This window comes from Malus sylvestris, chromosome 10 (genome assembly GCF_916048215.2).
Source record: "Malus sylvestris chromosome 10, drMalSylv7.2, whole genome shotgun sequence".
NCBI lineage: Eukaryota > Viridiplantae > Streptophyta > Magnoliopsida > Rosales > Rosaceae > Malus > Malus sylvestris.
Genome location: NC_062269.1, coordinates 4,332,757 through 4,350,095, shown reverse-complemented (window position 1 = coordinate 4,350,095; position 17,339 = coordinate 4,332,757).

Below are 17,339 nucleotides of genomic sequence, written 5' to 3'. Positions count from 1 at the left end.
CATTTTAGTAGAAGCAAATAACACTCTAAACAAACGACTCAAGTCGTACCTCAAAGTCGTCTTACATATTATTCTCCATGTATGTTTCTACATTTACCACAACATTTGCTATGGGGGCATTCTAGGCCTACGGAGATGTGTGGAGGTAAACGCTTAAACTTCTATAACCCTAAATTTGAACTAGGGATTTTAAAGTTTCTTGGAAATTAAGCTAAATTTGTTAGGAATACACTATAAGAATTAGATAGAAGAACATGAAACCAGATGCCATAAGTACATATACTTGAGAGAACTTTTAAATGACATCTTGAAAGGTATTATTTTGAAAGTCCGTAGTTTTGTGTCATTGTAGTGCATTTGGAGTTTTTAGTAGTTCATTATGATGTTCTTGTTGTCCATATTTAACAATCAAGCTTAAAGTTCATTTGTAATTTGAAAGTTCCTTACCCAAACATAAAAAAAATAATTGATATATAATGGTTTTTAGTGAATTCGTAAATAACCTATTAATTGAAAATTGTAGATTATCAACTCAATTAATTGAGGGTTTGCTTGGTAACTTTTTTATTAATTTGATTTTAAGTTTTTCACTAGGCATCACTAAGCCAAATTAAAAAAAAAAAAAAAAAAGATTACTAGGTGTCACTAAGCCAAATAATCATGAGTTATCCTTATATATTTTGTAGTATTGTTAATTTAGATAATTGTCTTTTGTCACACGAAAAACATTACTACGTACAAGGATGTACTATCTAAATGCAGTAGCACCAATCAATTAACAAGAAACATTAGTACACTTCCACCAACCAATTATAGTTATATGTTCTTTCTAATTAATCTCTGAATTAGTTTAAACCACTGATTAATTAGTATATATGGAATTGTACGCATAAGATCTTCAACTGCATGAAAATGCAATCATGAAACAAATGAATTCATGAACTTGGACCCCAAGTGCCGGCCGGGCTCAAAGAACCCTAAATTCGAAAGAGACTCATCATCGAGTACAGAAGTCGACATATTCTGGCACATGAAAGGTGTTTTGTCCTACATAATTATATTGGGTCAAATTTCTTCATGTATTCCAGTTTGACACGTACAGCTTTATTTTCGTTCCAGTTTGTTGTTTGTGTGCGCTCAGGGTTTTGACCAGCGTGTAGTGATAACGGAGACAGTCCATCCGACCTTTGCATTTTCCAGAATTAAAACGCTTTCGCTTCCTGAGGTTTTATATTTGACAAATGTCAAAAGTGTAAAACATTTTATGAATTATTTATCATCTCATGTTCTTGGTACAATATTTTATAATATTAGCACAGAAATTAACGTTAAACTGTGAAGTAGCAGAGAGTTTATCGAAAGTCTCATATTAAGAGAGTCATATTATCTTTTCTATTTATATTTTATGATAAAATCCTAATATTGGAGAAATTTTAGGATCCGGTAATTGAATCATGTGTTCACCCTGATCCAGTAATATAAATGGTTGCATACTTCAGTTGAATAAACATGTCCATCTTATTCAAGTTATTTCTAAGGGAATACTCGAATTTTGCTGCTTGCGGATTCTAAACTTTAATTGTTGTATCATGGAAGTGGTTTGGCAAGAACCCTTTAGCAAAATCATTTTAGTGAAGGCAAATAACGCTTTAAGTAATGACTCAAGTCGTACCTTAAAGTTGTCTTTCATATTATTCCCCATGTATGTTTCTACATTTACCACGAGAAATTTTGAATTATGACGGGAATACAAGTGGTACATCACGTGTTTTAATAGAAGTGATGGGAAATTTTATTTTTTAAGTTATTAACTTTTTAGCACACATATCCCACCATTTGTATAGTGACACGTGATGTACCACCCTGTGTACCGGTTACACTGAAAAATCACTCATTCACCACATTCTAGGCCTACGGAGATGTGTGGAGGTAAACACTTAACTTCTATAACCCTAAATTTGAACTAGGGATTTTAAAGTTTCTTGGAAATTAAGCTAAATTTTTTAGGAATACACTAAAAAATTAGATAAAAGAACTTGAAACTAGATGCCACATATATATATATATATATATATATATATATATATATATTTGAGAGAACTTTTAAATGAGATCTTGAAAAATATTATTTTGAAAATCCGTAGTTTTGTGTCATTGTAGTGCATTTGGGGTATGTTAGTAGTTCATTACCACGTTCTTGTTGCTCCTATTTAACAATCAAACTTAAATTTCATTTGTAATGTGAAAGCTCCTTACCCAAACACAAAAAAGAATAATTGATATAAAAATAGAAGATCACTAGGTGTCACTAAACCAAATAATCATGAGTTATCCCTATATATGTTGTAGTATTGTTTATTTAGATATAAATTGAATATGGGCGGAGCCATGAAGGGACCAAAATGGTCCGGGCCTACCTTGATATTTTTTTTTCACATAGAAAAAACTAGAGTTATCCCTCTAATTTCTAAAGATTTTTAAGGGGATTAGGACCCCAACCAAATGGAGAGAGAAGAAGTAGGTGATAGAGCTGGTCCTCCTAGAGTTTAATCTTTTCACATGGTGTTGGTGGTTGCTGACAAACTTGAATTCTGCTTCTAAGTTCTATCAATGTGCGATTTTCATGTTCTCGTTAGCCCTTTCTATTAGGTTCTTTTCTTTGCCAATTAACACGGCTCCCTACTAATCGGAACTTATGGATTTTTTAATAAAAATATTATTATTATTAAGGGGAGGGGGAGGGTTTGAAATTATTACGATAATTTAAGGGAGAGGGAGTTTCAAACTCGAGATGCAAGGGTCGAAACATATTGATGAAATGGGGAATTGAAAAATCAATGCCTTCGTCGCCAAGCAAACTAACATCAAAATCGGGCGAAAAATCTAGAGAGAGAGAGTGCACGACTCTAAGAAAGACAAACAGAGAGAAGAGAATGACCAATACTGGATTTTAGATGATGGATGACACAATGACCAGACGATGGCTGAGAGATGGATGAGCGAGCATGTTGTTGCGTTGGTGCAGAGATAGCGTCATTGGCAGTGTTGCATCGTATTTTTTTCTTTTACATTGTGAGAGGACCCTCCTAACCTAAAACTATGGCTTCACCACTGTAATGGAATTTCTATTTCTCACGAGAGAAACATTACTACGTACAAGGACGTACTATCTAAATGCAGTAGCACCAATCAATTAACAAGAAACATCAGTACACTTCCACCAACCAATTCTAGTTATATGTTCTTTCTAATTAATCTCTGAATTAATTTAAACCACTGATTAATTAGTATATATGGAATTGTACTTATAATATCTTCAATTGCATGAAAATACAAACATGTAACAAATGATTAATTAACCCAAAATTGGAAAGAGACTCATTATCTAGTGCAGAAGTCGGCATATTCTGGCACATGAAAAGTGTCCTATTATCAAATTTTCTGAAGTGGTACCCCAATGATAATTTTCTTTCTTCTCGTTCCAGTTTGACACATACAGCTTTGTTGTTTGTGCTCAGGGTTTTGATAGGTAGTGATAACGGAGACAGTCCAGCCGACCATTGCATTTTCCAGAATTAAAACGCTGTCGCCTCAGGGTCAGGTTTTGTATTAGAGAAATGTCACTTTCTAGATTATTTGCTACTTAATTTTTTTGACATAAATTTAATAATATTAATATAAAAATTAACGTTAAATTCTAAAGAATTTTAATGAAAAGTTTCCGGTACTATTTACTTTAACGAAAAATCACATTTTTATACTAAAAAGTCAATCATAATACTATTCACTTTACTCTTTATTTTGTCCTTATCGTTAAAACTCAAAGTTTTCAAACCATTTTTATTAGTTTTCCTTAAATTATAAGATGAAAGAAAATATATAAGAGTTTCATTTTCAGAAAATCTATTATTATTTATATTTATATTTTTCATATGTACATTGAAAACTATCATAAAGTCAAATCCGATAATAGAATCATGTGTTCTCGGCTCTGCCCTACGCCAAAATACACACACCCCACCCTCTTTTGTATTGAGACTCTACAAATTAACGTTAAATTCTAAAGAATTTTAATGAAAAGTTTCCGGTACTATTTACTTTAACGAAAAATCACATTTTTATACTAAAAAGTCAATCATAATACTATTCACTTTACTCTTTATTTTGTCCTTATCGTTAAAACTCAAAGTTTTCAAACCATTTTTATTAGTTTTCCTTAAATTATAAGATGAAAGAAAATATATAAGAGTTTCATTTTCAGAAAATCTATTATTATTTATATTTATATTTTTCATATGTACATTGAAAACTATCATAAAGTCAAATCCGATAATAGAATCATGTGTTCTCGGCTCTGCCCTACGCCAAAATACACACACCCCACCCTCTTTTGTATTGAGACTCTACACCTACCCCCACTTTAATACCCATATTACGGTGACAACTAACAATGTTATCTGTGCTATCAACTATTAAGCAACTAGGGTTAAAGTTTGATGATAAAGCCTATAGGGTAACTTAACCTTTCTAGTAATTCAAATGTTGAATTTTAATGTCATTTTGTAACACCAGAAAACTTGAAAGTAAGAAAACCAAAAAATACTAGTTATGGGTAACTGCAAAACGTCCACCGATAACTTTATTAAAACAAATACAAATATTTTTTTTTTTTTTTCAAAAATTGGCGTGAAATTTCCAGGATTGGGCATTACTTTAAAACTACTCAAGAGGAAATGCCTAGCTAACACAAATGTTTATATTCTACTTCCACATCGTTATGTACAGACAATTTATATATAGATAAATACTTAGCACTATGTGGTCATGCCACATTACCCAAACCCTAGTCACAGTAATTTGTTGCAGCTCAATTATTAATTTTTTTTAGTTCATTCTTCGCATGCACTAAGTTACCATATTAATGGAAAGTTACATTAGATTCAACCCAAGCTCTTGCCGCTATCAGAGACCACTCACGTGATTTGCCTGCGTTGGGATTTTTAGCAGAGGATGTTTTCCAATTTGCAGAAACTCTACAACCTACTAAGTTTCTGCACGTTCCTAGAACTTGTAATGATATAGCCCAACATTGGTTTAGTTTGCTACTTCTATTGGTAATGTGATAGTTTAGTTTAAAGATCCCCTAATCTTCTAGGATCTCCACGTCCAAATACGATGTAACATTTGGTTTCAAGTCAATAATATATATCGTCTTTTCTTCAAAAAAAGAAAAAGAAAAAAGAAAAGAAAAAAGAAAGAGTATATAGAATGGAAGTGGATCCGGCTAGATATAATTAATACAGTTGGTAAGCTTGGCATTTATTATGTGAAGAGATTTTTTAGTGTGTCAAGAACATAGTTCGGTACACCAAGTGATATAATACAAATGATTGGATATTTTGGATGAAAAAAGAAAATTCAACCACTTATATTATGACACTTGATGTATTGGGCCGTATTTCCGGCACACTGAGAAATTTCTCTATTGTGTGTTGATCTTTCACATCCTAGTAGCTACGTCAATTTCTAAATTTAGTATGTATTGTTGAATATATCATTTCCGCTCAACAATAGTTAGTTAGACAATTGAGAATGTGGCTGTGTTGTTATAGTTGTTATCGAATTAGTTAGTTAAATAGCTTAGGCTGCAAGCTAGTCATGATGGTTATATAAATTGTATTCTCATAGTTGTAAAAATGAATTCAGTATCAATGTAATCAATCACTCTCTCTCTCTCTCTCTCTCTGCATTTCTTCGATACATGCTCTTTCTGCATTTATGTGTTTTTCTGCATTTCTGTTAATATGTACTCCATTTAATAACCTCCTAAAGTCCTAATTATTTAGCTAAGCCACAGAAAAAGCCTAAACAACTTTGGCTAATTGTCACCTAAAATTTTAAGACATACCAAATCCCCTAACTTCTGGTGCCAACTTTAACAATTAGTTCTTTCACTTTAGCTGTTGGTTTAGAGTTTAGAAAGCATATGAATGTTGATCCAACTGCACATGCGCAGATCCATAAATCCGAATGCTTTTGGCCAAGAGAAAGGAAGTGGTACTAACAACTGTTCTTATAATCGTACAAACAATTTTATTTTCAATGTAATTAAATAATTTTTTTTTAAAGTTGCCATTATTTATAGTTTTCTATATTAATATAATTAAAATTAAATAAATTATTTATTTAATTTTTTTAAGGTAAAAACTGTTAGCCTGATCCCCGACGAACTGTTTCATCGAGCAAAAAATATATTACTTTTTAAATTTTGGTTTCTTAGAGTTGATCGGTGTCGGTTTAAGTTTATAACATTTTTTTAATTATGTGCCAGTGACGAAATATGCTTGTCAGGCAAGGTCATTTTGTTGGGTTAATATGGTCAACGCACGTTTGTTCTACGACTTATCCATCGGATTAAACGAAATTTCATCAGTTAAGACTTCGAGCGACAGGTTTTGTCCGACTAATCTTCCCGACGAAGCTTCATCAGCTAAACGCTAGGTGACGAAATCAAGTTTTGACTCGATAAAACTTTTCTATCTAGTGAGGTTTTTTTTGTAGTGTCATAACTGTTGTATTTTCTAATGCTCGCGATGAAATACAGATATCTACCGGACATTCAAGAATCTGATAAATAGATTTTTATGTGTGCAACATCTTGATTACATTTAGCATGTGTTTGCCCTATTCTAATCCACATGTTTCGCGTTCCACGTTGTACCATAAAATATTTGCAAGTGGTTACCTTTTGTGAAAGTGTTGAACCTTTCTTATTGGTATATTACACGATTACCATAATGTTTTATACAAAAATGGAAAAGAAATCGCACTAAGTAAAATCAATTATGTATACTAAATACCATTAAAGATACTGTAACCACTACTGTAACCACTACTGCCAAATGGTAAGAAAAAACACATACTGTAACCACTATCCTAACTTTTTATTATTCTAAGCAATTAGCAAACAAAAAAGTCACCTTTTTATTTAATTTTTTTTATTGCGTTTCTTTTAATTCTTTTAGCTTGTAGACATTGGGGTAATCACATTAACTAGAACAATTGTGTTTTTTTATTAATCTTTATGCAATTTGTATTTGTATATTTCTCTTTGTAAGTTTGATTAATTTAACGTAATATTGCTTTCATAAAAAATAAAAAAAATTAAAAAAAACTTTGCTAATTTTCCTAATTGGCAGATGACTCAAATATTATCAAGTGGATTATTATTGGATGATGTTATCCACACACCTCTTTCAAGTTTTCGCCATCGAATCGAATAAATTTAAAATGATCAAATGACAGAAATTAACGAAGAATGTGTAACAGTTAAAAAGAAGTATGTGGATATTTTTACTCAAATGATGATCAACATGTAATGATGAAACTCTTATATATCTTTTTTGTGATCAAAGGATATTAACTCTACTAACGGATAGGAATGCTAAGCCTCATAACGGGTTAGTAATAATATGGTTTGTTTATACCATATTTAGGGCCTCGTATTTAGATCTCGTACAAATACTCAGGGGACTTAAATATAATTATGGGATAAAGGAAGGGGCAAATATGTAATAAGTGAGGAGTCCTTATTCTATAAAAGGACCCCTCACCCTCACAATTGGAGGGATGCCTCACTCTCACTCTCAGAGGCCATTTCTGAAGCCTCTCACCCCCTCTCAAAGCTCCTCACATCCCCTAAGCTCTCTCTCCCTCTTCAACAGAGAAATATAATACAATCAGTGTGGACGTAGCCCAAACCTTGGGGTGAACCACGATACATCTTGTGTTATTTACATTACATGCAGATTCACGGTCGGATTTACGTTGTACCAAGACCATCCGGTTTTGTGCATCAACATTTGGCGCCGTCTGTGGGAATCGACACGAAAAGTTACATCGGTTCTCTTTCAATCTTTCATCACACCACCGTGAAACCTTCACAATCTTCCCCGTGTATCTGCAAAAAGAACCCAGAAAAAACCCATCAAACCATCACCTCATTTTCATCAGATCTCTGCGTCTCTCTGTGAGTGCACCGACACTCTCCCGTTTTTCCCAACAAAAATCACAACTCTCCATCAGATCATTCTCTCTATCTCTCTGAGATACAAAAAAAAAAAAAAAAAAAAGAAAAGCCAATCCCATCTCTTCATCTCTCTGCTGCACGGTCTCAGCTTCTCCCTCCGTCTCTCTTAGACGTTCCCTCCACCTTCGAGCCTGCTGACTCGTTAACCCGGCCCAACTCACCCGATGATCCGGATCTGACACCTCTCCAGCTTCAACACCCATCACGCCTCAGCAGGTCCAAACCAAAAGATTCAGGCTTCAGCAGCTGCGAGCCCAGACATATACCCAGGCCCGCACCCACCTCCCGGAGCCCATTAACAAGGACCATCATCTCCGTCCTCTCTCGGATTCGCCACCACGAACCCCACACATGTGCTCCTCGTCATCTTCTCCACACCATCTCCTCTCCAAGATCTGCGCTTCAGCTCTCCGCCGCAAACACCAGCCGCCATGATGCTCCAATACCAGCTTTGAGCGCAGAAATTGTAGTAGACGGAGATGATCAGCAAGCACAAGCCAAAATCCCGAAACCAGATTGCAGCAATGACGATCCGTGACACATGCGAGGAATCTTTTGTCCTCGAAAATAACGACGAGCAAAATAGCGGAGGGAGAGTGACGCTGTCGGGGTTACTCAACTTCACTGACGGCCACTGGTCTTGCTGCGGAGATGAACGACACGGCACTGCTGCACTGCGAACGCATGGACGTCCACGTCAGCCTCGGTACATGCGGTCCCCTCACCTTCCGGCAGCTGGCAAAGAATTACTTGAGGCTCGATGCCCACCCACTCTTCGAAGCAGTAGACTGGTGTGTGAGGTCGGGCGGGGTACTCACGCCGACCCAGATAGGAGAGATCCTGCTAAGGAACAAAATGGATGCTGACGTGGCAATGAAGGAGGTGGTGCTGGCGATGCAAGCCAGAATCAACTTGGGTGTTGGTGGGGGAAGCCGAGATCAACTAGCGGAGCTTAAGGTGTAATATGCGACGATGACAATTTTGCACGCTGTATGTTTGGTCTTGACGGTGCAATAATACGGCTCCCGAGGATAAGTCTAAAAGACAAGTGGTGATGCCCGATGCTGAGCAAGGGCTTTTCGTATACATCCTTTGGAAGAGATGATGGAGCTTGGATTTGATCTTGATGGCTCCGGGAAGAAACAGGTTAGAGAATTGACTGTGGAGGCAAGGATTTTTCTGCTGCTACCGCCATGCGGGGTTCTCGAGGAGATGATGATGCCACTTGGGACAGTGGAGAGCCCGGTTGCTGGAAGCACGTCGACGAGGCTGAACTTGCTCATCAGAAACACACTCATTACGACTTGACGAAGATAAGCTTTTCCTTAATAAATAAGTCTATTATCATTTCCCTTGTCTGCCATCAGCCAAAAGAGAAAAGAAAAAAATGACAGCAATAAAGAAAGATGATAGCTGTGATGCTTATCAGAGACTACGAAGGCTAATTCAAATAATGGTGCCAAAAAATGGATTGTTTTCTCGGCACCAAATCCACCAACAATTTAAGGCTATTAAAGAAAGCACAAAGTGTAGTGTGAAGCTTTGGTGGTGGACTCGTGGACCATGCAGCAAAAGAAGAAAGCAGAAAATGAAAAGAAAAAGTAAAGCAAGTCTGCAAAAGCAATAAGCAAGTCTGCCAGAGAGGATGGAGGTGGAGAGACAGAGGCGCAGTGGGAAACATAAACAAAAGCAAAAGCAAACCAGAAAAACACTGCAAAAGCAAGAAATAAACACCCCACCAGAATGATGTAATTTATTTTTATTATCTTTCGGAGACATCTGTATAAACCCCATCAGAGGGTAATATAAATAAACCCCATCAGAGGGTCAAAAAAAAAAAAAAAAAAAAAAAAAAAAAAAAAAAAAAAAAAAAAAAAAAGGAAAAGCCCAAAACAAATGGGCTGGCATGTTGTGGAGGGCGAAGGCCCATAAGCCTGAGCACTACTCATATCAATCATACGTAAACATTCATGAGCATCACTCATGTCAACATCCATAAGCATCACTCATGTCAACATCCATAAGCATCACTCATGTCAACATCCATGAGCATCACTCATGTCAACATCCATGAGCATCACTCATGACAACATCCATGAGCATCACTCATGTCAATCAACATAAACATTCATGAGCATCACTCATATCAATCAACATAAACATTCATGAGCATCACTCATATCAATCAACATAAACATTCATGAGCATCATTCATGTCAATCAGCTTCGAAAGCTTCATTTACAGAGCTCTAGCTTCAAAAGCTTCATTTATAAAAGCTCCAGCTTCGAAAGCTTCATTTACAGAGCTCTAGCTTCAAAAGCTTCATTTACAAGAGCTCTAGCTTCAAAAGCTTCATTTACAAAAGCTCTAGCTTTCAAAGACTTCATTTACAGAGCTCTAGCTTCAAAAGCTTCATTTACAAAAGCTCTAGCTTTAAAAGCTTCATTTACAGAGCTCTAGCTTCAAAGCTTCACTTGCAAAGCTTCACCTACAAAGCTTCACCTACAAAGCTTCAGTGCAGGGTATACAAATACCGCCTCCGAACAACCGCCACTTCGGCCCATACATGGATTCAATTTGAAGTCTCCAGCCAACAGACTCTATTGACCGAAGACTTGGAGGACTACATTATGTACCATATATTGGGCCTCAACTGGGCCTCATAAAAAATATTTGGGAGACTCTAGCCCATCACTTATGTATTGAGGAGCGAGCCCTTATTCTATAAAAGGGACTCCTTCACTTTTAGAGAGCACTCATGAAAAATACTTGGGGGACTCTAGCCCATCACTTATGTATTGAGGAGTGAGCCCTTATTCTATAAAAGGGAATCCCTCACTTTCATTAGAGAGCACCCATTATTCATGTACTGAGGAGTGAACCCTTATTTTATAAAAGGGACTCCTTCACCTTCATTAGAGAGAAACGCCGCCAGCTGAGCAACCGCCTCGCCGCGAGCATCAACTCTAGCCCATCATTTATGTATTGAGGAACGAGCCCTTATTCTATAAAAGGGACTCCCTCACCTTCAACACCACAAGCCGAGCCAACCAAGGCAATATAAGCCACAAGCCGAGCAACCTCGCAACATGTGACAGTTGAGCATCATTTCAGATTGAGCACCGCCTCATATCGAGCATCAGTTCAAGATAACATCTAGTTACTTCGGCCCACACATGGACTGAATTTCAAGTCTCCAGCCAAAAGACTCTCTTGACTGAAGACTTGGGGGACTACTGTTTATACCATATTTAGGGCCTCGTATTTAAATCTCGTACAAATACTCAGGGGACTTAAATATAATTATGGGATAAAGGAAGGGGCAAATATGTAATAAGTGAGGAGTCCTTATTCTATAAAAGGACCCCTCACCCTCACAATTGGAGGGAGGCCTCACTCTCACTCTCAGAGGCCATTTCTGAAGCCTCTCACCCCCTCTCAAAGCTCCTCACATCCCCTAAGCTCTCTCTCCCTCTTCAACAGAGAAATATAATACAATCAGTGTGGACGTAGCCCAAACCTTGGGGTGAACCACGATACATCTTGTGTTATTTACATTACATGCAGATTCACGGTCGGATTTACGTTGTACCAAGACCATCCGGTTTTGTGCATCAACATGGTTCAAATTCGTAATCGAACTTAAGACCTCTCACTTACAAGTACAAGTGAAAAAGAATACCACTAAACTGTAGTACTATGAGTCAAACTCTTATTTTAACATACGTACCTCTAACAAAAATTAGCAAAGGCGCATAATAATGAAACTCTTGCGAAGTGTCCAGCCATTTGGGTAGCTTAGAGCATTTTCAAATAAGCTATCAAAACGCCCAAATCAGTTTCAACATTCATAAAAGGCAACAACAAAATTTTCTAACTGAGAAGTCAAATCTGATGTGGCATGACATGGAATAACAGCCCACACCCTTGCTGTCAAATTTGACAGCAACGTCAAATATTCTACTACCAAATAGTTGGTTTCCTCAGTTCCTTTAGGCTTACCAAAATCCCATCTTTTATTTTACCAATCCCCCAATCCTCCGCTGGTTTTTCTAGGGTTTAATATGACACACCCCAACCGGAGTCGAGACGTGTTGGCCGTCACGTGAGAGTGACGTAGCCATGAGCGCAAAACGGAAGCGATAAAGAGTAAGAGAAATACTAACAATTTAAAACCAAGCGATTAACAATCCCAATTAAGAAAGGATACTAGTGAGAGTTTAAGTGTATAAATACACTTTCAGAGCAATAAGAAAGTCTAGTTGCAGCTGTTGATGCACAAAATCAGTAGGGACTTTGGTACAACATAAAATGTTAAGTTTGTGACCTTCACTAAGTATGTAAATGGATAGGGACAGGGAAACAAATACAAGATGTATGTGGTTCACCCAAATTGGCTATGTCCACGGAGTAGAGGAGTTCTCATTAATTGTGAAGAGTTTACACAAGTACATAGGTTCAAGCTCTCATTTAGTGAGTACTAGTGAATGATTTAGTACAAATGACATTCGGAAATATTGTGAGAGAATGATCTCTATATAGAAGAAAGTTTCTAGTTTCATTCTGACATTGACACGTGTCGTGTTGTGATTGGCTTCTGATGTTAACACGTGTCGCGCTATGATTGGTTTCTGATGTCGACACGTGTCGTGCTGTGATTGGCCTCCTGATTGGAAGGAAACTCTTCTAGTCCTTGACGGTATAACGTTGATCGGTGCTCAGTAGTTTTAGGATTGGTCAAGTATGGTACAAACAGCAGTCAAGTAGGACAATTACTAAGATACAACACCAGAGGGTGAATCCTACTTTTTCTGGATCTGTCAGAACACCATTAAATTCCTCATGGCCACCAAACTCTGCTAACTAAAACCTGGAGGGTCGAAAAACAAAGTTGAGTGGGTCAGTAAAAGACATTTGCATGAAAACCTTATTTTTCTTTGAATATGCTAACCCCTCGCCGTAAAACAAGTATAACTTTTCCCATAATTAATATATAAGAATATACATAAATATATATGTGTAACTATATCATTTCAATCATGCTTCACATAATCATAAACATATGTATGCCATGCCACGGTATAATAGAGTAAGCCAATCAAGTAAGAATAATTTCATCGAAATATGATATGTTAGCCAGAACCCCTGTGGTAGTCTGTACGGCTAAATTCATAGCTCAAAAATCACTCTAGCCGGAGTCACTACAATGACCTATACGGCAATATACTGCACATAAGTCGGAACCTCTAAAAAGGGGTCTATACGACAAGATTAGGTGTAATATAATTATGCTCAATTATATTCTCTCATAATAGTCGGGCAATAAATCGCTAGTTACCTACGAGTCGGAATCATAAATAAGGTCTGTACGACAAGACAGTGCACCTAAATTGGATCCAATGTGAGCATATGGTGCGGGATGTGACGTAATAAACAGGCCTGTGTCATATCTCTGGCTAAATCACAATCACCCTAAGTGTAGTTTTATGAGCTCAACAATATTCAATCATATATCACATCATCAACAATTCACATAACCAAACATAACTTACCTGAGCTTATTTGAGCTTCCACAACACCATGCAACAATATGCATAATTATGATAATGCATATACTAAAATAAAATATAGGCATAGCATAACATTTAATTCACATTTCCTTAAATACGTTTTCTGGGAAAAACATCAAGTATATATATATGTACTGAAAATAACTGCCCACTCACAGATATGAAGCCAGGTCGTAACCCCCATGCCTAGCCTGGCTACGCTTGTCCTACAGATAGGTCTCGCCTATAGGAGAAACAACTATATAAACGTCACTTTAATGCACATATACCAAACGATGTAATAACTTCTCATACTGTTGACCCTAGAAACTACCAAGCCTACGTGGCGCGCAGGCCGAGTAATTAATAAGCTAACTACGTCATTCGGTAAATGCAGGGTGTGCCAACTCGTCGGCCGAGCTCGGCCGAAGAGTAAATTTGTTGGTGTTGCGTTGGGTGCGCGGCTGACTTCTGTGTCTTGCGATTGCGGCTGAAAAAGGAACACGTCTCGGCCTCTTGGGCTCTCGAACCTGAAGACAAGGTTACTATTCTTACGAAGTTCAATATCAAATTCGGCTTTCAATGCACCTCACTTTGCCGAGAAGGCTGATGAGATGACCTCGACCAATAAGGATTCAGAAATCCTTCTCGACCGAGACTTGGATAGGTAATCAACCGTCCTCGCCGCAGTGCTGTTGATGCCAACGGAAGATGCTGCGAGACTGGCTGATTCTACGGTGACAGAGCTATCTATGCCGACTTAAGATATCACCGGTTGCTTCCACAGTGCTGTTGATGCCAACGGAAGATGTGTCAGCGAAAAAGAAAGAAAAAATCTCAAGTTGTTGAGTTTGCGCAGGGCAGTTTTGTATTGATTTGCAGGGGGCTTTCTCTGACGCACAGCTTCCCCTATTTATAGCGCTGTATCTTGAATCCGAGTTAAAATCCTACTCGGACTAGGTCTTCCTCTCCGGATCAACACCACTTCGACCAGTCCTATCTTCACTAGGATTGTGAACCTAGTCCTTAATTGAGCCGGATTCGCTTTCTGGGTTACTGATCCCGCCGAGACTCCTTATTGTACTAGGACTCGACTTGCGTTATGATCTACCCGACCTAGGCTTAGAAGCCCACGAGTTGAACGATCCATGGCCCTCTCGCCGTACGGCCTCCCGGGCCAAGGATGATCCTACCTTCGGCCCAAACTATTATTTTGGGCCCAAACACATACATACCTCAATTTGGGTATATGAATATATCACAGTGACCTACATAACGTCACGATCACCCATAAATTTTTACAATAATTTTCTGACCCCGCACACACCTCCACGCGTCGGCGAGTGCACGGCAATACGTGCGGCCACGTGCAGGGAATCCTGACGAATTCTCTAACCCCGTTAGGAATATTCCGTTAAAATCTAACGGATTCAGTTAAGTTTACCTGACGACGTCAGAATATTCCGTCAACTTTGATGGAATATTCGCTCGTCTTCTCCGATTGCTCGCCGGATTCCTCGCCGTCGCCGGAAAACTGGGAAATCGAAATACCTTCATAACTTCTTCATTTTTGCACCATTTTCTATGAAATTTGTACCATTTTAAAGATCTCAACAAGACAAACATAACCATACCTGCCCCGACCTCCAACTCGTCGGAAATTCGCAGGAAAAAGCGTCGATAATTCCGGCCAAATTTAAAACTCTTCATTCTCATGATTCGGACGTCAAATTTCTTCAAACGAAGTACTCCGAGCTTCGTAAGGACCTCTTTAAGCTCCCTATGAGTTTAAATTTCCCTAAAACACAAGGTTTTACATGAGCATGAATAGTACCTCAAATCAGGTTTTGTGGTTCGACGTGAAATCGAAGGTAATCTTACCTATATTTGGTACCTTTGAACTCGTGAGGACCTTAGGAACGCACTGGTACCATTTTCTTCTTCGATCTGTCACGTTTGCAAGGGTTTCTGGTTGTGTCCGTATAAGAGAGAAGAGAGAGAGTGAATCTGAGAGAGAGTGTGTGAGTCTGAGAGAGAGAGAGCACGAGAAGGAGAGAGAGAGGGTAGGTGGGTGTGTGTGTGGTCCAAAAGCCACCAATCAAAACTAAGAGAACACTTAGTTCTAATTGGGTCCAATAATAGAGGAATAGAACTAATAGGTCCACAACCTTAAGTCAAAACCACAACACTCCAATATAATTCTCAACGTCCAAGGATATTTAGGTAATTTCACGCCGTCGGTAATTAAGTAATATACTTCTTCGGGACGGGCTGTGACATAATATCTATTCATCAGATTGGGGATTTGATTTTGTATTTTAATTTTATATTAATCCTTTGCTTAGCTTTTTGGGTTTTTATTTTTAAATACTAGGTTTCTGAATACCATATTGGTTAGTGCTTCTGCAGCAAATGAAAATTTGAACCTTTGAAGAGGAAAACCGAAAATTCTTATATGGGATGTTTCCTTTGTTTTTCTAGGAAAATTCTTATCTGGGTTTTTTTGGGAAAATTCTTACCTTCGAATAGGCGGGGTGGGATTTGTAAAATAAAAATTATATAAAAAATAATGTAATAAAATAATAATTCAATTTGATATATCAGGTGGAGACTAAAATTTTAAAAGATGTCAAATTGACACATAAACCTTCAAATTTAAATTTTAGGTTTAAAATTTGACAATCTTAGACTTATAATAAACTAATTGTTGACCAACAAAAAGCACTTATAAAGCAATTAGCATTAGTTAATAGTTACCAGCGTAATTCTTACTAGATAAAGTTAAATTATTTTAAAATAGCACTATCCACGCATTTGTTTTAACTACATACACATTATTTGTTACTTTTTATCATTTGATAATTTTTATTTTATTAAAATCAATTGTCGAAAATTAAGTACAATGTTTTAACAGATAAGAAGAAACGTGTGAATAGTAATATCTTTATTTTAACCTCTAGAGTGACACAATATCATGTGAGGTAAGATTTGTCCATTGATGTGCTGAAGCACGTGATACATCATATGATGGGACAAAAGTAATTACTCGTTGGGATTAATGGCCAAACTGTTTCTGTACATGTATTTATAATTGTATATCATAAACACACATATATATAATTAGACCATTTTCAATTCGTTTTTTTTTTCCTTTTCTTAAGAGTAATGTTAAAAAAATTAAAATTTTATAGTACATTATGCGACAAATGATGCATATAATTTATATTTAATATAATTAACCCAAACACATCACAAATGGGAGAGACTTTCTCAAATATCGAGTATTCAAGGCAATGCAAAGCTAGGCAATTTTAATAGGGGTAGGCTAATTTATTTTTCTTGTAATATGTAGTGAAATTTAAGCATTGAGGTACGCTAAAAATATTGTTTTGTGAAAATTTGACCATAACATGCTTATTTTAACATAAAAAGAAATTCTTCTTTCAAAATTTGGAATGTGTTAGAGTCCAGAGCAGTCAATAACTGGCTCCGTCTTTAATTCAAGGGATACTCACATGTCATAATACAAGCGGATGGTGAGTGGTGGTGGCGGCGATGACAATGGTAGGTGTTGTTGTTGGTAGCGGCTATGACGGGTGGTGGTGGGAGTGACAATAATGGCCACTCATTGTTGATTTTTTTTTTATACTCACCCATGGAAATTCAAAAATGACAACTATTTATATAAAATTTAAATTTG